Genomic DNA, 21,802 nt, shown 5'->3' on the forward strand with positions numbered 1-21,802 from the left:
TCCTGAGTTTCTGATTCAGTAGGTCTAGGGTGGGACCTCATAATTTGCATTTCTCACAAGTTCCCAGGTGACATGGATGCTGCAGGTCAGGGGACCACTGATTGAGGGTGAGACATGCCCTCAGAAAGAATGAAATGGTTATTTCAGTGACCACCATCACCACATAAGGGCATGTGAATCAGTCCCCAGTGGAGAATAGAAAGTTGTCATTTTACATTGGCGGGAAAATATAGAGGCCCTTGCAGGGAGGACCTCTCCCCCATTCTTTGCTGTTCTTATTTTTGATCCCTACTTGATCTCTGAATCACCTCATCTGCCACCTCTTTCCCCCGCTGGACACCCTTAGACTCAACATCTGACCTCCACCCTGTTGCTCCGGTCTTGGAGGGTAATCTTTTCTTATGCCTTTGTGCCACTCTGCACATACATCCCAAGTTACTTCATTCAAGGATTTCCCACACCAGTGTCCTGCCCTTCTCCTGCCCCAGGGACACTCTGGCTCCAACCATGGTCAGTTTAGCAACCAGATGTTGATATCATTCATGGTGTGGACGAGGCAAAGGACCAGTGCTTAAGGCCAGTGCACCTGAGAATGTCCCTGGAAAAGAAAGTTCCCTTGGAACAAGATGCTCTATGCTTTGATTCAGTAATTGGCCTTTCTTGATTCTAGGGCTAGGCACGTTCTTGTGCTTCCATTTGGTTCATAAAAGGAACCACATAATGTAGGAGCCTTTTTTTAAGAGACAGAGTCCTGCTCTGTCACCCAGGCTGGAGTTCAGTGGTGCAGTCATAGTTCTACAGCCTCAATCTCCTGGGCTCAAGCAAGCCTCCCACCTCAGCCTCTCGAGTAGCTAGGACTACAGGTGTGTACTATCAGTTACACTTGGCTATTTTGTTGTTGTTGTTAATTTTGTAGGGACGGGGGTCTCACTATTAGCCCAGGCTGGTCTCAAGCTTCAGGTGGTCATCTACCTCAGCCTCCAAAACTGCTGGAATTACAGGCATGAACCACCAAGCCCAGCCTATAGGAGCGTTCTTAAGAGTAAAAACTCAATTAAAACTACATACCAATGCCAGCAATGATTCTTTTAAGAAATGCTTACCGGCCAGGCGTGGTGGCTCACCCGTGTAATCACAGCACTTTGGGAGACTGAGGTGGGTGGATCACCTGAGGTCAGGAGTTCGAGACCAGCCTGGCCAACATGGTGAAACCCTCTCTCTACTAAAAATACAAAAATTAGCCAGGTGTGGTGGCAGGCACCTGTAATCCCAACTAGTCGGGAGGCTGTGGCAGGAGAATCACTTGAGCCCGGGAAGCAGAGGTTGCAGTGAGCAGAGATTGCGCCATTGCACTCCAGCCTGGGCGACAGAGTGAGACTCTGTCTCAAAAAAAAAGAGAAAAAAGAAAAAAAATGCTCACCAAGTATCTACCAGGCAATCTTAATAAAAGAGCCACAAACCTCTGGCTTCTGGAGCTTCTGTTCTGTTGGAGGAGGCAGCTGATAAAGAAATAAAATATATAATAGATGGTATAAGTGCTATGGAGAAAAATAAAGCAGGAGAAGGGATACAGAGAACGCTGAAGACATGAAGATGGGAGAGTTGTAATTTTATGAAAGATGGACAGGGGGAGCCTCACTGAGAAGGCAGCCTTCGAGCCATGACCTGGAGCATGTGAAGATGTAAGCCATGCAGATATCTGGGGGAAGAGAGTTCCAGGCAGAGGAACAGTCAATGCAAAAGCCCAAGAAAGAGCATGCCTGGAGCATTCAAGGAACAGCAAAAAGGCCACTGTGATCGGAATGATGTCAGAAAGGTAACAGGCCAAATATTGGATGGCTTTTGCAAAACAAACACTCTGGCTCCACTGGCAACATTGGAAAGAGAATGTCTGCTTCATTGCAGAGGTAGGATCAGTGGCGCCACTTCAGATTTAAAGACTATTCTGGCTACTGGGTTTGGAACAGACTAAAGGCAGTGTGGACAGGAGCTGGGAGACCAGTTAGGAGTCTTGCAATAATCCAGGAAGATGGGAGTGTTAGCAGAGTGAGCAGGGAAAAGAATCTGGGTTCTGTAGATGCTTTGAAATGAGACTAAGGTTGGTTTCTGCCATCCAGGAGTGTGTGTTCTGATGGAGAAGGCATAGATGTAAGAAACTCTTTTTTTCTTTTTTTTTTTTTTTGAGACGGAGTCTCACTCTGTCACCCAGGCTGGAGTGCAATGGTGCCATCTTGGCTCACTGCAACCTCATACCTCCTGGGTTCAAGCAATTCTCCTGCCTACAGGCATGCAGCACCACACCCGGCTAATTTTTGTATTTTTAGTCGAGACAGGATTTCACTATGTTGGCCAGGCTGGTCTCGAACTCCTGACCTCGCGATCCACCCGGCTTGGCCTCCCAAAGTGCTGGGATTTCAGGCGTGAACCACTGTGCCTGGCTGATGTAAGAAACTCTTAACCCAGGATATGATGCAAACATCACCATAGTAGCTAACATTTGCTAAGCACTCATTCTATGCTAGGCGGTATCTAACACACCAACCAGCAAAGCCAAGATTGGAACCCAAGCAGCCTTGTCTGTAGAACCTACATACTTAACCACTACAATGTACGAAAAAGTAAAAACGACAAAGATCTTATTTGGATAACTGGGAGAGTTTTTAATGAAAAGTAGCATTTGATTTGGGTTTTGAAGGATGACTAGAAATTGACAGTTTGAAAAGGGGGAAGGTCTCTTATGAGAGCAGTGACTATAATAATAAGATTCCACTAATAACCATGTAGTGATCACTTGAACATTCCAGCAATGAAGCTGGAGCCACAGAGGTGTATTTCTCTCTACAGCAGTTATTCCATCCTATCCAGTGCCATTCACACCTGTAGCTACAGCTGTTCCCACAACCCCACCCCCAATAAAGAGGGCACTGAGTGTACCCGGAAGCAGCCAGGAGAGTAATCAGGATCATCTCATCTGGGTTCCTTTACTTACCTTGTCTGTGACATTGGGCAAGTTAATCAATCTCTGAGCCATTTCTGTAAATACCTACCTCACAGAGTACAGTTGACCCTTGAACAACACAGGGATTAGGGGCGCTGACTCCCCATGCTGTTGGAAATTCACATATAGCTTTTGACTCCCCCAAAACTTAACTACGAATAGCCTACCATTGAGCAGAAGGCTTGCCAATAACATAAGTAGTCAATTAACACATATTCGTATGTTCTATGTATTCTATACTGTATTTTTACCATAAAGTAAGCTATAGAAAAGAAAATCTTATTAAGATAATCATTAAGAGAAACTACTATTTATTTAGTGGAAGTGGGTCATCATTAAGCTCTTCATCCCCATCATCTTCACATTGAATAAAGCTGAAGAAGAGGAGGAGGGGTTGGTCTTGCTGTCTGAGGGGTAGCAGAAGCAAAAGGAAATCCACATACTGTTAAGAATGGCAATTATCCGACTTATTGGTGGCAAATATGTACAGGTCTGCAGCAATCTCAATTCTTGCCTCCTCAGAAGAAACAATTTGACTGAGGGGCCTAAGGCAGAAAAAGAAACCAAGGCAAGTTTCAGGGCAGGAGTGGAAGTTTGTTAGAAAGCTTTAGAACAGGAAAGAAAGGAAAGTACACTTGGAAGAGACCCAAGCAGGCACCTTGGAGGTCAAGTGTGGCATTTTTATATATCGACGTATTTCAGGGGTCTTGTGTCCCTTTTCCCATGATTCTTTCCTCTGGGCGGGCCGCCCACATGCACAGTGACCTGCTAACACTTAAGAGTTGAGCGTGCACAGGGTGTTTACTGCAGTTGTACACATGCCCACCTGCAGCATTCTTCCCTTTTCCAGTGGCATGCCCCCAGAAGATCATGCTTTGCCATTTTGTCTCTAAATGTGCATACCAAAGTCTAGTGGCCCAATTTCTGAGCTGCCAGTTACCAATTTCAAGTGTTTTTATTTATAGGGAAACTGCCTTTCCCTGGTACTGGCTGCGACCAATTATTATTTCAGAGAGACCATTAACAACCACCTGACCATCACCTGATGGTTGCCTGACATTCCTCGTGGGGTTGGAGGGAGCCCTCTCCTGCCCCGCTCATGCCTGACTAGCTGCCTACCATAACAGTAGAAGTGGACCCACACAGCTCAAACTGTATTGTTCACTGGTCAACTGTAGTTGTACATAGCCAGTGAGATCACATAGGTCGTGTTCTTAATACACTGCCCAATATATAGTAAGTACTCTGTAAATTAGCTGATGGTCATAGCGATGAACTGAGGTTTTTTTTCTTAATGTCTATTACATTCTAAGGTAGGACATTACAAATTTCATTTAGAAATATTTACATCATAATGCTTAAAATTAAGATATTTCTCATTTGTGACGTACTCACTTTTAACTTATTCTTTTTACCGATGATATTAACTAAAACCTCATCTCTTTCCCAATTCAAAAAAATGCTCTATCATTGTCCTTTCACATCGTGTTTCATTTGCTAAGTTCATGAGTTATTTTATAATAATTAACATTTTAGATCGGTCGGCTGAATTCTGATAGTCTTTATTCTCATTGGTAACATGTCATTGAGTTATATTTTAGGTTATCTTAGATCCCATCTCTAAATTCTGATGGCCACTCTATGTTGCACTGTTCTTTTCAATTCTGTCTTTCAGTTCCTGGGTCCATCAGATCTAAGAATGTGACTGAGGTATTCCAGCATGGAGAGAGTTAATGTGAGGTTGAATGTGGATAATGCTTCAGAAAGAGTCCAAAAAATATAGAAATTATGCTAATAGGAAAGAATGAGTATCAGAAGATTTCTAGCAATATAGCAGCATGAGGGATCTTAGATGCTAACTGTACCCCTTGTCACCACAAACACGTAGCGACCGAGGATGAAATATAATAATAACAAAAAAAAAAAATAATACATGGCAAGTTTGAAAGCAATGAAAGGAAATCTCCAGATTCCAAAAGTGAAGAAGAATATCAAAGTGGAAATAACCATGGACATGGATATTTCAGAGATGGGTACCATGTCTTTGAACTAGGACTTTGCTACTTACATAGCAACAGGAAAATGAACAGATAGATGGACTAATCGCCCCTGCATAAATAGCCTAGAGGTTCAAATAACTGATCATTTATCTTTTAAAAATGGGTAGATAGAACTCTAATCACATCCCAGGAAAGCAGCAAAGAGGTTTGCCTCTGACCTGAGAATTGGGGCAGAAAAAAAAATTATCTGGGAGAAATAAAAACCCTAGACAGGAACCGTGCACAGGGATGAAGCCTGGACTTATACTACCTGACCTGCATTTTGGGGACTTCCCACAGTATATCAGTCAGGATAGGCTAGTTAATGCTGCAGTAACAATTCCCAAATCTCAACAGCACTTATCACAACCACTGTCTATTTCTTGCTTAAGTTGCTTGCCCAGTGCAGCTTGGCAAGAGGTCCTGCCTGTCATAGCCACCCAGGGTCCCCATGCTGATGGAAGCCCCATCTCAACATGTCACAGAAGCAGGATAAAGGGAGCATAACAAATCTTGGCTCTTAAAGCTTCTGCAAGAAGTGATGCTTTGGTTAAAAGAAGTCACAGATCCATGCTTACCTCCAAAGGGGACAAGGAAGTGCAATCCAACAATGGACCTGGAATATTTGTGAACAATACTAGAGACAATCACACCAAGCCTATACATTAACATGAAAGTAATCAGGATCATTGAAATCTCTAGTCCAGAGTATTCAGCTGAAGAGAGAAATAGTCAACCAGAATATAAATATGAGGAAATCTCACAATCTGAGGAGAGAAAACATGAAAGACCAACTTAGAGACAGGATCAAGCAACCAGGGCCACCTATGTCTGAGAGGAATTCTGGAAGACAAGACTAGAAAAAAATTGGGGAAAGACAATAGTGGATGAGAGAATAGATGAGAATTTTTCTAGAATTGAAGACAAACCTGAGGCTTAAGTTTGAAAAATAACACAAAATTCCAAGCAAGAAACATATACACACACACACACACACACACACACACACACACACACACACACAGGCCCACTTTGGAGAAACTGCAAAACATCAAAGATCAAAAGAAAAGTTTAAAAGCAGCTGGAGAGAAATGACAGGTTACTTACAAAGAAAAGAAAACTTAATACCAGCATGCTTTTATAAGCCAAGAAGTCAGAAAGCAAGAGTAATAGCTTCAAAATCCAAGGGAAAAAAATTACCATCAACCAATATATATATATATTTTTTTATCCAGCAAAATTCTTTATTTGAGAGTGAGGGCAAAAAGAGCCTACTTTAAGATAAACAAGATTAGGAGTATTTACCATTCACAGACTCACTGAAAGTACTATTACCATATGTATTTCACACAAAAATCCTTAATGCATTATAAGCAAATCAGATTCATCAAGGTGTAAAAGCAATAATACATCACAACCAAGTGAGGTTTATTCCAGGTATGCACGGCTGGTTCAATATTTGAAAATTTATAAAGTAATCCACCATATGAACAGGCTGAAGAAGGAGAATCATATGATCATGTTAATTGACAGTTAAAAATATTTGATAAAATCTAACAACAATTCATGATTAAAAAAACATAAAACTCCCAGCAAACTAGGAATAGAGGTGAACTTTCTCACTTCATAAAGAGCATCTACCAGAAACCTACAGCCAACATCATACTTTCCCTCTAAGATAGGGAACAGCCAGGAGTGTCTGATCTTACCACTCTTAACATAATTCCGGACATGGTAGCCACTGCAATAGGCAGGAAAAAGAAAAGGCATGTAGTTTGGAAAGTAAGAAATAAAACTGTCTCTGTTTGCAGATGACATTATCTACATAGGAAATCCAATGAATGCACCAAAACAAAACTCTCCTAGAAGTAATGAGTGAGTTCAAGATCAACATACAAAATCTATTGCATTTCTATATACTAAGAATGAGCAAATGGAAGCCAAAATAAAAAACACAGTACCATTTACAGTTGCTCCAGAGAACATGAAATACTTAGGTATACATAAAACAAAACATGTATATGATCTGTATGTTGAAAATTACAATATGCTGTTGAAAGAAGTCAAAGACCTAATAACTGAAGAGACTATTTTCATAGATAGGAAGATTCAGCCAAATTAAGATGTCACTCCTCTCCCAAAAGATCTATAGGTTTAAAAATATTCCTATAAAAACCACAGCAAGTTTTTTTGTAAACGTAAACAAGCTTGTTCTAAAATTTATATAAAAAGGCAAAGGAGTGGTCAGGCGCAGTGACTCACGCCTGTAATCCCAGCACTTTGGGAGGCCAAGGCGGGCGGATCACGAGGTCAGGAGATCGAGACCATCCTGGCTAACACGGTGAAACCCTGTCTCTACTAAAAAATACATAAAAAATTAGCCGGGCGTGTTGGCAGGCGCCTGTAGTCCCAGCTACTCAGGAGGCTGAGGCAGGAGAATGGCGTGAACCCGGGAGGCGGAGCTTGCAGTGAGCCGAGATCGCGCCACTGCACTCCAGCCTGGGTGACAAGGCAAGACTCCCTCTCAAAAAAAAAAAAAAAGGCAAAGGAGTTTGAATAGCTAAAACTATTTTGACAAAGAAAAATGAAGTGGGAGGAATTATTCCACCAGATTTTTAGGCTGCTTATAGAGCTACAACAATCAGGACTGTGTAGTATTGGCAGACACATAGGTCAATGAAACAGAATAAAGAACCCAAAATAGAACCACCCAAATACGCCCACTTGATCTTTTACAAAATTTAAGAGTTCTTTATATATTCTAGATACTGGTCCTTCATCACATGTGGTTTACAAATATTTCCTCTCAGGCTGTAGCTTGTCTTTTCATCCTCTTAAGGAGATCCAGTCTGGGCACGATGGCTCATGCCTGTAATCCCAGCACTTTGGGAGGCTGACGTGGGAGGATCGCTTGAGGTCAGGAGTTCGAGACCAGCCTGGCCAAGTGAAAAAGCAATTCAATGGAGGAACGATAGCTTTTTTAGCATATGGTACTGAAGAAATGGGATCTCCCCCCAAAAACTTCAACCTGAGTTTCACACTTAATACAAAAAAAAAAAACTCAAAATAGATCATAAACTTAAATGTAAAATGGAAAACCATACAACTTTTAGATAAAAAACAGAAGGTATTATTCAGGAACTGTAGCATTGTGAAGATTTCTTAGACGTGACAGCAGAAACATGTTCCATAAAAGGAAAAGTTGATAATTGGATCTTATTTTATTCTATTTATTTATTATTATTATTATTTTGTTTTGTCACGAAGTTTTGCTCTTGTTGCCCAGGTTGGAGTGCAATGGTGCAATCTCAGCTCACTGCAACCTCCGCCTCCCGGGTTCAAGCAATTCTCCTGCCTCAGCCTCCTGAATAGCTGGGATTACAGACATGTGCCACCACACTTTGCTAATTTTTGTATTTTTAGTAGAGACGGGGTTTCACCATCTTGGCCAGGCTGTTCTCGAACTCCTGACCTCAAGTGATCCTCCCACGTCAGCCTCCCAAAGTGCAGGGATTACAGGCATGAGCCATCTTGCCCAGCCTGGATCTCCTTAACAGGATGGAAAGACAAGCTACAGACTGAGAGGAAATATTTGTAAACCACATCTGATGAAGGACCAGTATCTAGAATATATAAAGAACTCTTAAAACTCAATAGTGAAAAATCAAGCAATCCAATTAGAAATTGGATGAACTACAGAAAGAGACATTTCACTAAAGAGGATGTACAGATGGTAAATAAGCACATGAAAAGATGTTCAACATCATTAGCCTTTAGAAAAATGCAAATTAAAACCACAGTGAGGTAGCACTACCCATGCATCAGTATAGTTCAAATAAAAAAATAGAGATAACACCCAATGCGGGCGGAGATTCAGAGAAACTGGATCACTTATACATTGCTGGTGGAAATGTAAAATGAATAGCCACGCTAGAAAGTAGTTTTGCAGTTCCTTTTATTCATTTTTTATTTTTTGAGACAGGGTCTCCCTCTGTTGCCCAGGTTGGAGTACAGTGGTATAATCACAGTTCTACCGCTGCCTCGATCTCCCGGGTGCAGGTGATCCTCCCACCTTAGCTTCCTGACTAGCTGGGACTAAAGGCGCACGCCACCATGCCCAGCTAATTTTTTGTATTTATTTTAGACACAGGGTTTCACCATGCTACGCAGGCTGGTCTCGAACTCTGGGGTCAAGCGAGGAGCCTCCCGCTTTGGCCTCCCAAAGTGCTGAGATTAAGGCGTGAGCCACTGAGCCCAACCCTACAGTTCCTTTTAAAACTAAAAGTGGGCCGGGTGCGGTGGCTTATGCCTGTAATCTCAGCACTTTGGGAGGCCAAGGTGGGCACATCACAAGGTCGGGAGATGGAGACCATCCTGGCCAACATGTTGAAACCCTGTCTCTACTAAATATACAAAAATTAGCCAGGCATGGTGGTGTGTGCCTATAATCCCAGCTACTCGGGAGGCTGAGACAGGAGAATCTCTTGAACCCGGGAGGCAGAGGTTGCAGTGAGCTGAGATCATACCACTGCACTCCAGGGTGGGCAACAGAATGAGACTCTGTCTCAAAAAACAAAACAAAACAAAAAACTGAAAATGGACTTGCCATGGGACCCAGCAACTGCAGTCTTTTGCATTTATCTCAGACAAATGAAAACTGTTTTCACCCAGAAACTTGTACATGAATATTACTAGCAGCTTTGTTTGTAAGAGCCAAAAGCTAGAAACTACCCAAATGTCTGTCCTTCAGTGGGTAAATAGTTCAACTACGATACATGCATACCATGGAATACTACTCTGCAACAAGGGACAAACTGTCGATACACAATGACTTGGATTTATGCTCAGTGAGGAAAAAAGAAAAAAGCCAGTCTCTAAAGTTTACATACTGTACCATTCCACTGATACAAAACATTGTTGAGATAAAATTATAGAGATGCAGAACAGATTAGTAGATGCCAGGGACTGGGGATATAGGTGGGAGAGAAGAGTTTGAATACAGAGGGGTAGCACTTGGGGGCCTAGTTATGATGGTACAATTATCTTAATTGTGTTAGTAGTTACACACAGCTATACATGTGATAAAATCGTATAGTGCAACATAAAATTAATAACAAATACATACACACATACAAATACATGTGTATGTGTATCAACCTGAATAAGCTCTGTGGGTTGCAGCAATGCCAGTGACCCAGTTTTGTTATTGCCCTATAGTTATATAATTGGGGGAGGGAGGGCAAAGAGTGCCTGCGACCTCCCTGTACATTTCTTTGCAACTTTCTTATTATAATTTTTTTCAAAATAAAAATACATATACTTCTCTAAGAAGGATAATAAACCTAGGAGGAAAAACTGAAATGTGAGAAGTAATGGTGAGAAAATAAATTAGTAAACATGTTTTTGGAAAACCTAAATGAGCATAAATCCTAATAAATCATGTAAGGAGGTTAAAAGTAAGGCAAAATAAAAATACCTGGCAGAAACAATAAAAGACCAGAGAGAGTGATCAGAATGAAAGCATCCTAAAAGTCCTCCTATTTTCTAGAAGGAGACTGATAGCCATATACTTGAAATATTTTTATGATTAAAAGGCAGAATGGTATCTAAACCTACAACGCTATTTTGATATGAGGTGTCATTTACTGAGCATCTGCCCTGTGTCTGGAAACCTGCTAACATCACAGTCTCTATTTTAATTCTGAAAGGAAGTAGCTTTTTCCTCTTTTTATTGAAGAGAAACAAATGCCAAACAGGGGGTGAATAAAGTACAAGTTAGAGCAGTAAGTGGTAAAGTCAGTATTTGAACCCAGGGCTCTCTATCTCCTAAGCATATGTGCTTTTAACCTCCCTGTCCCCTCCCGAGCATAATGAATATGGAAATAATGCATTTTCTAAAAGGAATGCTGCAGGGTTTTGAAGGTGAAGTAGTCTTACATTTTATAGAATGAAATATGAAATCATCTCCAAACTATGGGCACAACAGAAAGCTTTCTTATCTTCCCTTTTCATTTGATTTCATTGACCAAAGTGTGGACAAAACTGATTACAAAATAGAAGGCTTTCACATCTTCCCTTTCCTTTCATATCAGCTCCAAACAGTCATTGTGAAGCCATGTGTCCCAGGAACCCATCATTCAATGAGTTGTGCTACTTGGAAGAATGACTAGCAACAATTCACATTCAGATTTGGTGTTTTCTTCATCAAGCTATAAGCATAGAAATGAAATTTTTGACATTGTCCCATATGGGTGAGAAAAGAAAAAGTGGTATTTTGAAGATCAAATAAAACTACAAATCTATGGATGTCCTATATGTAAATCTTGTTTCTGTTTCTCCTGATGCTAAAATGTTGAATTCTAAATATGCAAAGGTACATTCACACACAAACACACACACACACACACACACACCATACAGGATGAACACACACATTGCTAATGGGTCCTAGAAAAAGGTGCTAGGGCTTAGTTGCACATGTTTGTTGACAGGTTAAAATAAAAGAAACCTGAACACGCCCCTCTGGGTCTATCAGTCTTTTTCTCCTTTTAGCTAAAGCTCTCCAGTTTATACAATTGAAAAGAGGGAGTACTTTTATCTTACCTGAAACATTATGCAGCCAAAGCTTCTATTTACTGACTCATAAAGGATTTTATGCCTCATCTGTTGTACTTAAGATGACTATAGAGAATATACCAGAGAAAAGATTTGAAATGTGTTGCCTTCTGAAGTTAGAATTATAATCAGGTGTATTATTGAACAATCCTACTTTCCTTAATGTGTACAGATTTCAGCATTGGCAGGAAGTATTGAAGTAAACCCAAACACAGCATTAAGCAAAATGTAGCCTCAAACTCTAAAAACATGTACAATTGCCACTCCTCTGTGTGAAGACTTCAGAATGATTTTGCCCAACTCTTTCATAATAGTTTCATCTGATGAAACAACAAAAGCACCTGTCACTGGGTGAGCTCAGAGCCTTCTATAAAAACATCAGGAACATTCTGATCCCAGAACTACCATCGCAGCTCTGTCATGGAATAAGCCAGAGAGACCCTGGGCAAATCTCTTCTCCTTTCTAGACCTTAATTTTCTCCATCTATAAAATCCTGACACATTTCCCAAGAAGTCTGAGAGGAAGATTGGCTTTATAGAAATGGTTCTGAACAGCAGGATGTCTCGTAGCGATGTTTAATCATTGGTGATGATAACATGGGAGACTATTTACTTTGTGTCCTTGATGAAGATACCTGTGTGTGTGTGTGTGTGTGTGTGTGTGTGTGTGTGTGTGTGTGCGCATGTGATGAAGTCTCACTCTGTTGCCCCGGCTGGAGTACAATAGTACCATCATAGCTCACTGAAGCTTCAAACTCCTGGGCTCAAGCAATCCTCCTGCCTCAGCCTCCCAAGTAGCTGGGACCAGAGATTCACACCATCAAGCTCAACTGATTTTTTCATTTCTATTTTTATTTTTTGTAGAGATGGGTTCTGATTTTGTTGCCCAGGCTGGTTTCAAACTCCTGGCTTCAAGTGATCCCCCCACCTCAGCCTCCTAAAATCTTAGAATGATAGGGTGTGAGCCCCCACGCCCAGCCAATAGCTATTCTTTCACCAAGATAAAACCAAAGGCAAAGTATCAGAAAGAAGAAACTCATCAAAACAAAGGCAGACATGGCCATAATATTCTAAAGTGTTCATGTCCAATTCCATTTTAGAGTCAGTGTTTTCGAAAGCGTGACCTTGATGGCAGTCCTTAACTGCCATTCCTATGGCCATAGTCATGAAGAGTGGCCTGGTAGCCCCACCTTATCCAGGCGGACCCGTGAAAAGCGTCCACTTGTATATTGGTTTGTCGTGTTCTTAACAAAAAAATAAAGAGGTTTCTGAATTTTTTGGTTTAAGACCCTAAGTTTTACATGAATGGCCAATATAACATATTTCTCAATTTTGTTATTGGTCTAGGTTCATCTTGAGCAAAATATTATTTATATATTAATTTTGAGAGGTCATATAGCATGTGGTTAACAGCATAGACTCTAAAGCCAGACAGCCTGGGATCATGTCCCAGCTCCATCATCTGCCATTGTGTGATGCTGGTCAAATCATCCAACTACTCTTTGCTCCAGTTTCCTCATCAGTAAATGGATATAAAAATAGGACCTACTTCATAGTATTGCTGTGAGGATTACATTAGTTAATTGTGCAGTATAGTGCCTGAACCATAACAAACACTTCATAAGTTGGGGGTATTTTTGTTTTTAAGCATTTCATAAAACCAATGTGGGAAAATAAATCATGAGCTATCAACCCACCCTCCGAATGTATATAGATCCTGACCACTTCTTAAATCCCCTACTCCTAATCCACCACCACCTCTTGCTGGGACTTGTGCAGTAGCCACCTAACTGGTTCCCCTCTTATCACGAGCAGTCTCCACATGTCAACCCAAGTAGCTGTTCCAACTCCTGAGTCACATCACACGTTTCCTCTATTCAATATACTGCGTGGCCCATCATTTCATTCAGAATAAGAGAGTACAAGCCTTGGCTCATCCCCTGCCACCCTCCTCTCACCTCTCTGCTCCAATTCCTGGCATCTTGGCAGCTTCTTTAATAGCCTAGTTTATTGGCAACAACCTCAAGGCCTTTGTACTTTCTGTTCTTTTTTGCCTGATATGTTCTTCTCCTAGATGTCTGTGGGAGAGTGGCTTCTCCCTCATTCAATCTTTATTCAAACACCATCTTATCTGAAGAAGGGCTCTCTGGCCACAATCTCTGAAATATCCTTTCCTTCCCTGTTAAATTTATCTCTAACCTGCCTTATTTCCCTATAGAGGACTAATAGCCACCTGATATAGTATACGCTCATTCTTAAACTGACATATGACCTGTCTCTTGCTAACCAGCATTGGTGGTCCATGACAGCAACTATCTTGTTTTGTTCACTGCTGTTTTACAAGCTCCTAGTATGGTGCCTGCACATAGTAGATGCTCAATAAATATGTGTTGCATTAGTTAATGAACTGGCGTGGATGATACAGTAGTTTATATTGGACTTTCGAAGCACTTTTACATATACAGTCTTATTTGATCCTTGGAAATAAGAATCACAGGGGGACAGATTTTTTTTCTTGCCCCTACAACTACAAAGATTGGCTCAGATCCCAAAGGGGCTTCCACTTTTTCCAAAACCAAGTACCCTGACACCACTTTACTTTTGTACTTATGTCAAATATTACTATTTTATTTGACTGAGTTTAAGCTGCATCATTTAATGTACTCTTGAGATAAGCAACAGCATGGATGTATCTCAAGATAATGATGCAGAATGAAAGAAGACAGACTGAAAGAGTATATACTGTCTGATTTCATTTCTTCAAAATTCTAGGGAATGCAAATTAATTTATAGTGACAGAAAGCAGATCAGTAATTGCTCAGGGGCTGGAGGAAGGGATTACAAATGGCCCAAAGGAACATTTTAGGGTGATGCAGATAGTCATTATCTTCATTTTGGTGATCGTTTCATAAGTATATCCATATATCAAAACTTACCAAATTGTACACCTTAGATGTGTGCAGTTTTAAAAAATTTTTTATTTCCATAGGTTTCTGGGGAACAGGTAGTATTTGGTTACATGAGTAAGTTCTTTAATGGTGACTTGTGAGATTTTCGTGTACCCATCACCTGAGCCATTTCACTGAACCCAATTTGTAGTCTTTTATTCCCTCACCTCTCTCCCACCCTTTCCCCTGAGTCCCCAGAGTCCACTGTATCATTCTTATGCCTTTAAGTCCTCATAGCTCAGCTCCCATTTATGAGTGAGAGCATACGATGTTTGGTTTTCCATTCCTGAGTTACTTCACTTAGAATAATAGTATCCAGTGCCATCCAGGTTGCTGCAAATGTCATTAATTTCTTCCTTTTTATATGACATTCCATCATATATATATATATATTATATATATATCACAATTTCTTTTCTTTTCTTTTTCTTTTTTTTTCTTTTTTTTTTTTTTTTTTTGAGACAGGGTCTCATTCTGTCGCCCAGGCTGGAGTACAGTGGTGTGATCTTGACTCACTGTAACCTCCGCCTCCCAGGTTCAAGCGATTCTCCTGCCTCAGCCTCCTGAGTAGCTGCGATTACAGGCACCCGCCACCAAGCCCAGCTAATTTTGTATTTTTAGTAGAGACAGGGTTTCACCATGTTGGCCAGGCTGGTCTCGAACTCCCAACCTCAGGCAATCCGCCCGCCTTGGCCTCCCAAAGTGCTGGGATTACAGGTGTGAGTCACCATGCCTGGCCTATACCACAGTTTCTTTATCCATTCATTGATTGATGGGCATTTATGTAATTTATTGTACATTATTTTGCTTAATAAAAGTGTTTTGAAAACAGAGAGATACCTTGCCCAAGGTCACACACATTTTTCTGCAAATCTTGACTGCAGTCCATGTCTATGGATTCCTGGTGTGTCCTTCTGCTTCCTGTGTTGCTTACCAGGTGGGTAATGAGGCTCAGGGTTTTAACAGTAATGATACCCATTTACAATAACATTTATTTATGTATTGCTCTGTGCTGAAAGGAGAACTTTGATTTTACAGTTTGAAGGTGTTCTCTATCACTTTTATAAGGCTCTATCCCTTAAATTTAGTGAAAATCAAGTAGCCAACATTGATTGGATAGTATTTGAGGAACTGCAGGTTAATAGCACTTTTATATGAACAAATTGAGAGAATTAAATGATTTGACCGAGGTCATCAAGAACAGCAGCTTTGGCATAGGAATTAGAAACTGGATCGCCCTTGCATTTTGTTTTTCAGCATAAAAGCTACATTTCTGTTCTCTCCATTCTTTATGGGCAAATTGTAACTCTTTTTTCCCCCAAAGTACCTAAAATAATCTGTTTCTCACAGTCCCTCGTGCGTGTCTTCTTTTTCTCGCTTGTGAATAAGGTGTACTAAATGCCTCCCAGCACACACAGGACTCAGTGTTCTGTTCTTTTTTTCCTCTCAAGTCACCGTGTAAGAGAGGCACCACCTATTAAAAACAATATCCACAGACCTGAAGTCAGCAAAGATATCAGAATGTACTGTGCATGTCAGATTAGGGCTGAAATTCCAACTATAGTGTTTAAATGGGGACTCATTTTAATTAATAAATTTGGTCCTGACATGCAATTGCTCTTCACTTGATCAATATTTTGCTATTCAGATGGACAGTTTTTTTTTTAATTTACTGCTGTGTGTGACTGAGTCCCTACTTAATATTCATTGACACAAAAGGATTCAAAGAGAAGTCAGCCTAACTCTCAAGTAGACAGAATAGAACAGATATACATGTGTTTTGCAATTACAAGGAAGGTGTACTAATTTTGAGATACTTGAGATTTGGGGCTTTAAAAATAATTAATGGATCTTTATAGTTCAGCTTTACCTTTATTGGTTTATCCCTTTTATTGTACTTACATTCCCAAGACCCTTGGTTGATTATTTTACAATTGTGATTTTAAATGCATTTTGATACTAACTGCTACTTACAGGATATACTTGGCGAATTCTTTCACATATTAACATTACTCTCTGGTTTATCTATTATGAGAAAGTGTGTGTTTGTGTATGCATGTGTGTGTGTACCTATACACACAGATATATAAATTTTCTTAAATTGAAACATCCTTTTCTATTATATTTGCAAGTATCACTAAAGAATCTGAGTCACACCTATTCTGGCAGAGAGAAAGAAAACAATGGGAAATTAAAGCTCCAACATGACTTTTTTTTTTTTCATTCGTGTCATGCCTCTCATCTAAGTGAGCACCAGTATGTTTCCTTGGGTCTTGCTGTAAACATTGAAAACTTTTAGTTTTCTTTGGATTTTGGAGACTAGATACGATCAGTAGGAAATCGCTAATGGGAATTGATGCTTTTGATTCCAGCCAAGCATACCACCGAGGTCACAGAGGTAACATCCAACTCGTACACAAAACATGCCTTATAAAACTAGAGCATCGCCGAGGGTGGGTTAGTAACGTCTGCAGAGGAACAGCCCTACCTGTGCTGCCAGAATCATCAGTGTAACCAAAAGTTGTTGTGTTTGCAGAATTCTAAAAGAAAGATCCTGTGTGATTTTTATGTTTGTTATAATTTTCCATTAAGATTGTGAGAATACCACAAAAATATTTGGTCCAAAAAAAAAAAGAGAAGAAATCTGAGTCTTCTAAAAATATTTCTATTATTACTGGTGGCATTCGAGCCATGTCTCATCTGACTTGCTTGTCAGTCTTCAGCAATCATTTGGGACTATTTCGAGATTGGATGACCTCATGTTTCAGCTTTAATGCCACATTCCCCCTCAAGCTACTGGCCTATGTTGACAAAATGACTAGATGACTAGAAAGGGATTATCTAAAAGCACTGTTTCCAGTTCTTCTCCTGTCATTTCTCTTGGACCCATCCATTGATGCCTTCAATCCCTCCACTCCACAGAACTCGGGTCCAGGTCACAGATGACTCCATGGGTTAACCAGTGCTTGCTTCTCTTGACTGCCAACACATCACATGGTAGACCATGTCCCATCCTTAAGACACACCCGTCTCTTGGCTTCCTGGACATCTCTTCCATCTCACAAGCTTCCTTATGACCTCACTGGCTGGTCCTCCTGGGTCTCCTTTGTTGGTTGCATCTCATTTTCTCATCCATAGACACTGGCTTCTGCCCTAGACCTCATTGCTTCTCTATATTCATGCCATCGGTGTGAATGGATCCTGCCGCATGGTGCCAAATATCAGCTATAGGATGATGACCGCTGTAGCCTGGATGTGTCCTCTGAAATACAGATTAATAGTTCAGATCATCTACTTGACATCTCAACCTCAACAAGTCCAAAAAATGAACTTCTTATTTCCTCCAATAAAACTATCTCCTCCCACAGTTTTCCCCATCTCAATAAATTGTAACCCTGTTATGCTAGTTGCTCACAACAAAACCCTTTGCATCTTTACTCATCTTTCGATCTCATTTCATATCTAATCTGATGAGAAATCTCATTCACTCTTCTTCCAAAATATATGCACAAATCCAGCCACTTCTCACCATCTCTATCTAACCCTGCACTCAGGTCCAACCCACCATAATCACTTTCCTGGGTTATTGCCTTAACTCCTGGTGGTCTCTTGAGTTTAGTCCTTGTCCCTTGTAGTTAATTCTTTTTGAGATGGACTCTCGCTCTGTCACCCAGGCTGGAGTGCAGTGGCATGATCTCAGCTCACTGCAACCTCCACCTCCTGGGTTTAAGTGATTCTCCTGTCTCAGCCTCCCGAGTAGCTGGGACTACAGGCCCAGCTAATTTTTGTATTTTTAGTAGAGACAGGGTTTCACCATATTGGTCAAGCTGGTCTCCTACTCCTGACTTCAGGTGATCCACCTGCCTTGGCTTCCCAAAGTGCTGGGATTACAGGCATGAGCCACCACGCCCAGCCCCGTAGTTAATTTTTAACAGAGCGGCCCTAGCCATTGACCTCATCTTGTCACACCTCTGCTCATAATCCTCTGTTGCCTTGCAGCTCAATCAAGAGCACAAGGGCCTCCACCATGTGATCACCTACCACCTTTCTAACCTCTTCTCATTCCATTTCTCATCTCACTCATTTCCCTCCAAACACAGTAGCTCTCTGCTGTTTCTGGAGCACATCCAGCATACTTTTGTCTCAAGAAAACTTGCTTTTCCCTTTGCCTCCTTCCCCCAGATATCTACAAGTCTCGCTTCCACACTTCTTCCAAATATCTTCACATCAGCAGGATGTGCAACTACTATGAATAAAATAGCAATCCGCCCACTTCCACCCCACTGCTCTCTAGTCCCCACACCCTGTTTTGTCTTTTTCCCTGTGTCTTGGCACACTCTACACTTACTTGTTTATGAGTTTAGTGTCTATCTACATCAATAGAAGCTATGATCTCTGAGCTTACCATCATATCCCCTCCTTTTAGAAGACTGAGGTACATGGTGGTATTCAAAAAATATTTCTAGAGTAAATGAAATCCATCTTTTACCATACACATTTTGTTTAAGTGTGAAGTTTAATGCAATACTGTTTCTCTGTAAATCTAAAACAGTCCTAAGTTTCATCAACAGTTCTCTATTCCTAAAGAATTTATTTAAGGATCAAGATAATAGTCCAGTCTGCTTTGCTTTAGTTGTTCCTCCTTGCATAAGTATGCCACATAGGTTGAATTATCTTGTCCTGTGGAAAGGGGACACAGACTATTATCCTCCCTTTTGTTATGCTTGTTATATAAGCATAATGTTTACATATGAGCTGAATTGCTATTATAGAAGGTAAAGCTGACAGAATGCACAGATGCTGGTAAGGGAAGCAGATTCCTTCCACCTGGGGTAGGTGCTCAACTTGTTTAATGCATGTTATGATTGGGGGTAGCTCAGTATGATGACTTTGCTTGATAAGTTCCTCAGGTAACAAAGCAGATGGGAGGGGGTACTTATAGGGTTGATTGCTTTTTTCCCAGTGCCTTGAGTTGGAAAGCCAACAATTGTCGTTTTGATCATGAGGCATTTAGGGGGACTTCTACCTCTGTACGTAATGGGGAGAGAAAGGTGATTTATGGTGAATCTGGAAGCAGGAGTTGTATTTTACAGGTGGTGATGGGAAGATCTGGGGACATGGACCCATCGGAGGATGGGCACCTTGTCCTTGCGGACTCGCCCCACCCACCACTCTCAGAGCTGTTCAAATGGGGCCCTGCATGGTTTCGCCACCCTCAGACATTTGTTCTTTATTGTGTGATCTTGTGGTTGAGAACAGAAGTAACTCTTAAAAGGCAGCGCCAGAACTTCAAAAGGAAATGGCTAGGAGGAAGTAGCCATGTGTGATGCCTCTTAAATGCCTCTTTAGAAGGTATCAGAGGAGAACAAAAGATAAAGGTACAACCAAAAAGTCTTCTGGAGTTTTTTAAGGATGGATTGGAAAGCTAGGTTTGTGAAGCCCAGCCTTGGAGATTTAAGTCATGGGAATGACTGCCCCCAAGATGGCTGCTCTTAAAGTCCCTGCATGGTTGGAGGCCCGGCAGTTTGGGGCAGCATGGTAGCCTGATCTCTCTCTCTTTTTGTTTTTTTTTTTTTTTGAGATAGAGTCTCTCTGTTGTCACCCAGGTTGGAGCACAGTGGAGTGATCTCGGCTCACTACAACCTCCACCTCCCAGGTTCAAGCGATTCTCCTGCCTCAGCCTCCTGAATAGCTGGGATTATAGGCACCTGCCACCATGCCCGGTTAATTTTTGTAGTTTTAGTAGAGACAGGATTTCACCTTGTTGGCCAGGCTGGTCTCGAACTCCTGACCTCAGGTAATCCACCCACCTTGGTCTCCCAAAGTGCTGGGATTACAGGCATGAGCCACCACACCCAGCCACTTGATCTCTTGTTACCCTCCTTGCACCTGCACTTCCACTAGCAGTGACTCTTCTTTCCCACTTGCTCTTGGGGAAAACAAAAAAAGCATATAAAGATACACTTTACAGACTTTACAAACATTAGATAAGCCTTACAAACACGTTGTAAAAACCCCCTTCCCTACCAGAACACAAGCCACCAAATGACCTAGATCTGAACATGAGGCCAACAGATCGGTCTCAACCCCCTTCCGCCTTTGCTTGAGACTCACACACTCTTGCACACTCGCACACAAGACTGTGATCTGAGCACTCATCCCCAGCCTTAGAGAATTGGGCCCTTTTCAGTGCCATCTCTCTGGACCCTCAAAAGCAGTAGCTCCCTCAGGAACCCCTTTATTGCTCTGGCCAGGGCTGAGAGAAGGACATTCCAGTTCTCCCACAGCGGCAGGGTGTGTAAAGGCAGAAGACACAGACAAGGCTGCCAGCAGATCCACACCCTGTGGCGTGGGCCTGAGGACGTGGGAGGAGCTGTGCTGGGAACAGCAGGGAGACCCAGGGAGGGGAGTGGGCAGAGAGCCAGGGACTAGCCTAGGAAGGGATGATCCGGCTGGCTGCTGGCTTCAGGCTGCAGTCAGGCTGGATTTGCCTGAGAGTGTCCCCAGGGCAGCTGTACCCTGTTACAGGGGAGGAAACTTTTCTAACAGCCCTAGGAAAGCCTATTGAAAGCTTTCAGTAGTGAACCAGAGACTGAACAAATAACGACGTAATTATTACATAACAGTAACAGGAAAACTTGAGAGCGTAAATGGTAACAACAGTTGTTCCCCAATATATAAACCTTGGATACCCTAAAAGCAGCTCAGCGTGACTCAGCTTTTGCTACTAGCATAAAACCAAAAATAATCAGATCGCTGCAGAGGTAGAGGGTACTCAGGTATCCACCTCCATAGCACTACTTAAGAAATAAAAATAAAATAACCTGTTCATAGAGTGGACAGCACAACTTGAATGCCAAAAGGCAGAGAAGGTTCTGTTCCTGGCTTTGATGCTGACGCTTGGGAAACACCCCTTGTCTTTCTGCATCACACACAAGCCTGCCTGGGGCAAGAATCCAGAGGCTTGTATATGCCCATGTCTAAATATTTTTAAAGGTATAAATCAAGCTCACAAACTATTAGATAAAATGTGTTCTCTCCTCATACTTTGACAAATTTACCTTCACGATGACCGAGGATGCCAGATTTGATTTTAGACTTCTCTGAGCCCTCACAGTTGTGGGCTGGATCATGTGATCAGGAAGGGTCCCCCCCACATCCCAGCCTGCAGCAAGCCACCTTCCCTCCTCTTCATCCTCCCT

At 41.5% G+C, this 21,802-nt stretch overlaps 1 protein-coding gene across 35 annotated transcripts in view; it reads left to right on the top strand.

Moving 5' to 3' along the window:
- KIAA1217 overlaps window positions 1-21,802 on the top strand; it is an 854,498-nt gene that overhangs the window by 702,270 nt on the left and 130,426 nt on the right. The gene's annotated exons all lie outside the window — the stretch shown is intronic.

This window comes from Pan troglodytes, chromosome 8, assembly GCF_028858775.2.
Source record: "Pan troglodytes isolate AG18354 chromosome 8, NHGRI_mPanTro3-v2.0_pri, whole genome shotgun sequence".
In the NCBI taxonomy this organism is placed as follows: domain Eukaryota; kingdom Metazoa; phylum Chordata; class Mammalia; order Primates; family Hominidae; genus Pan; species Pan troglodytes.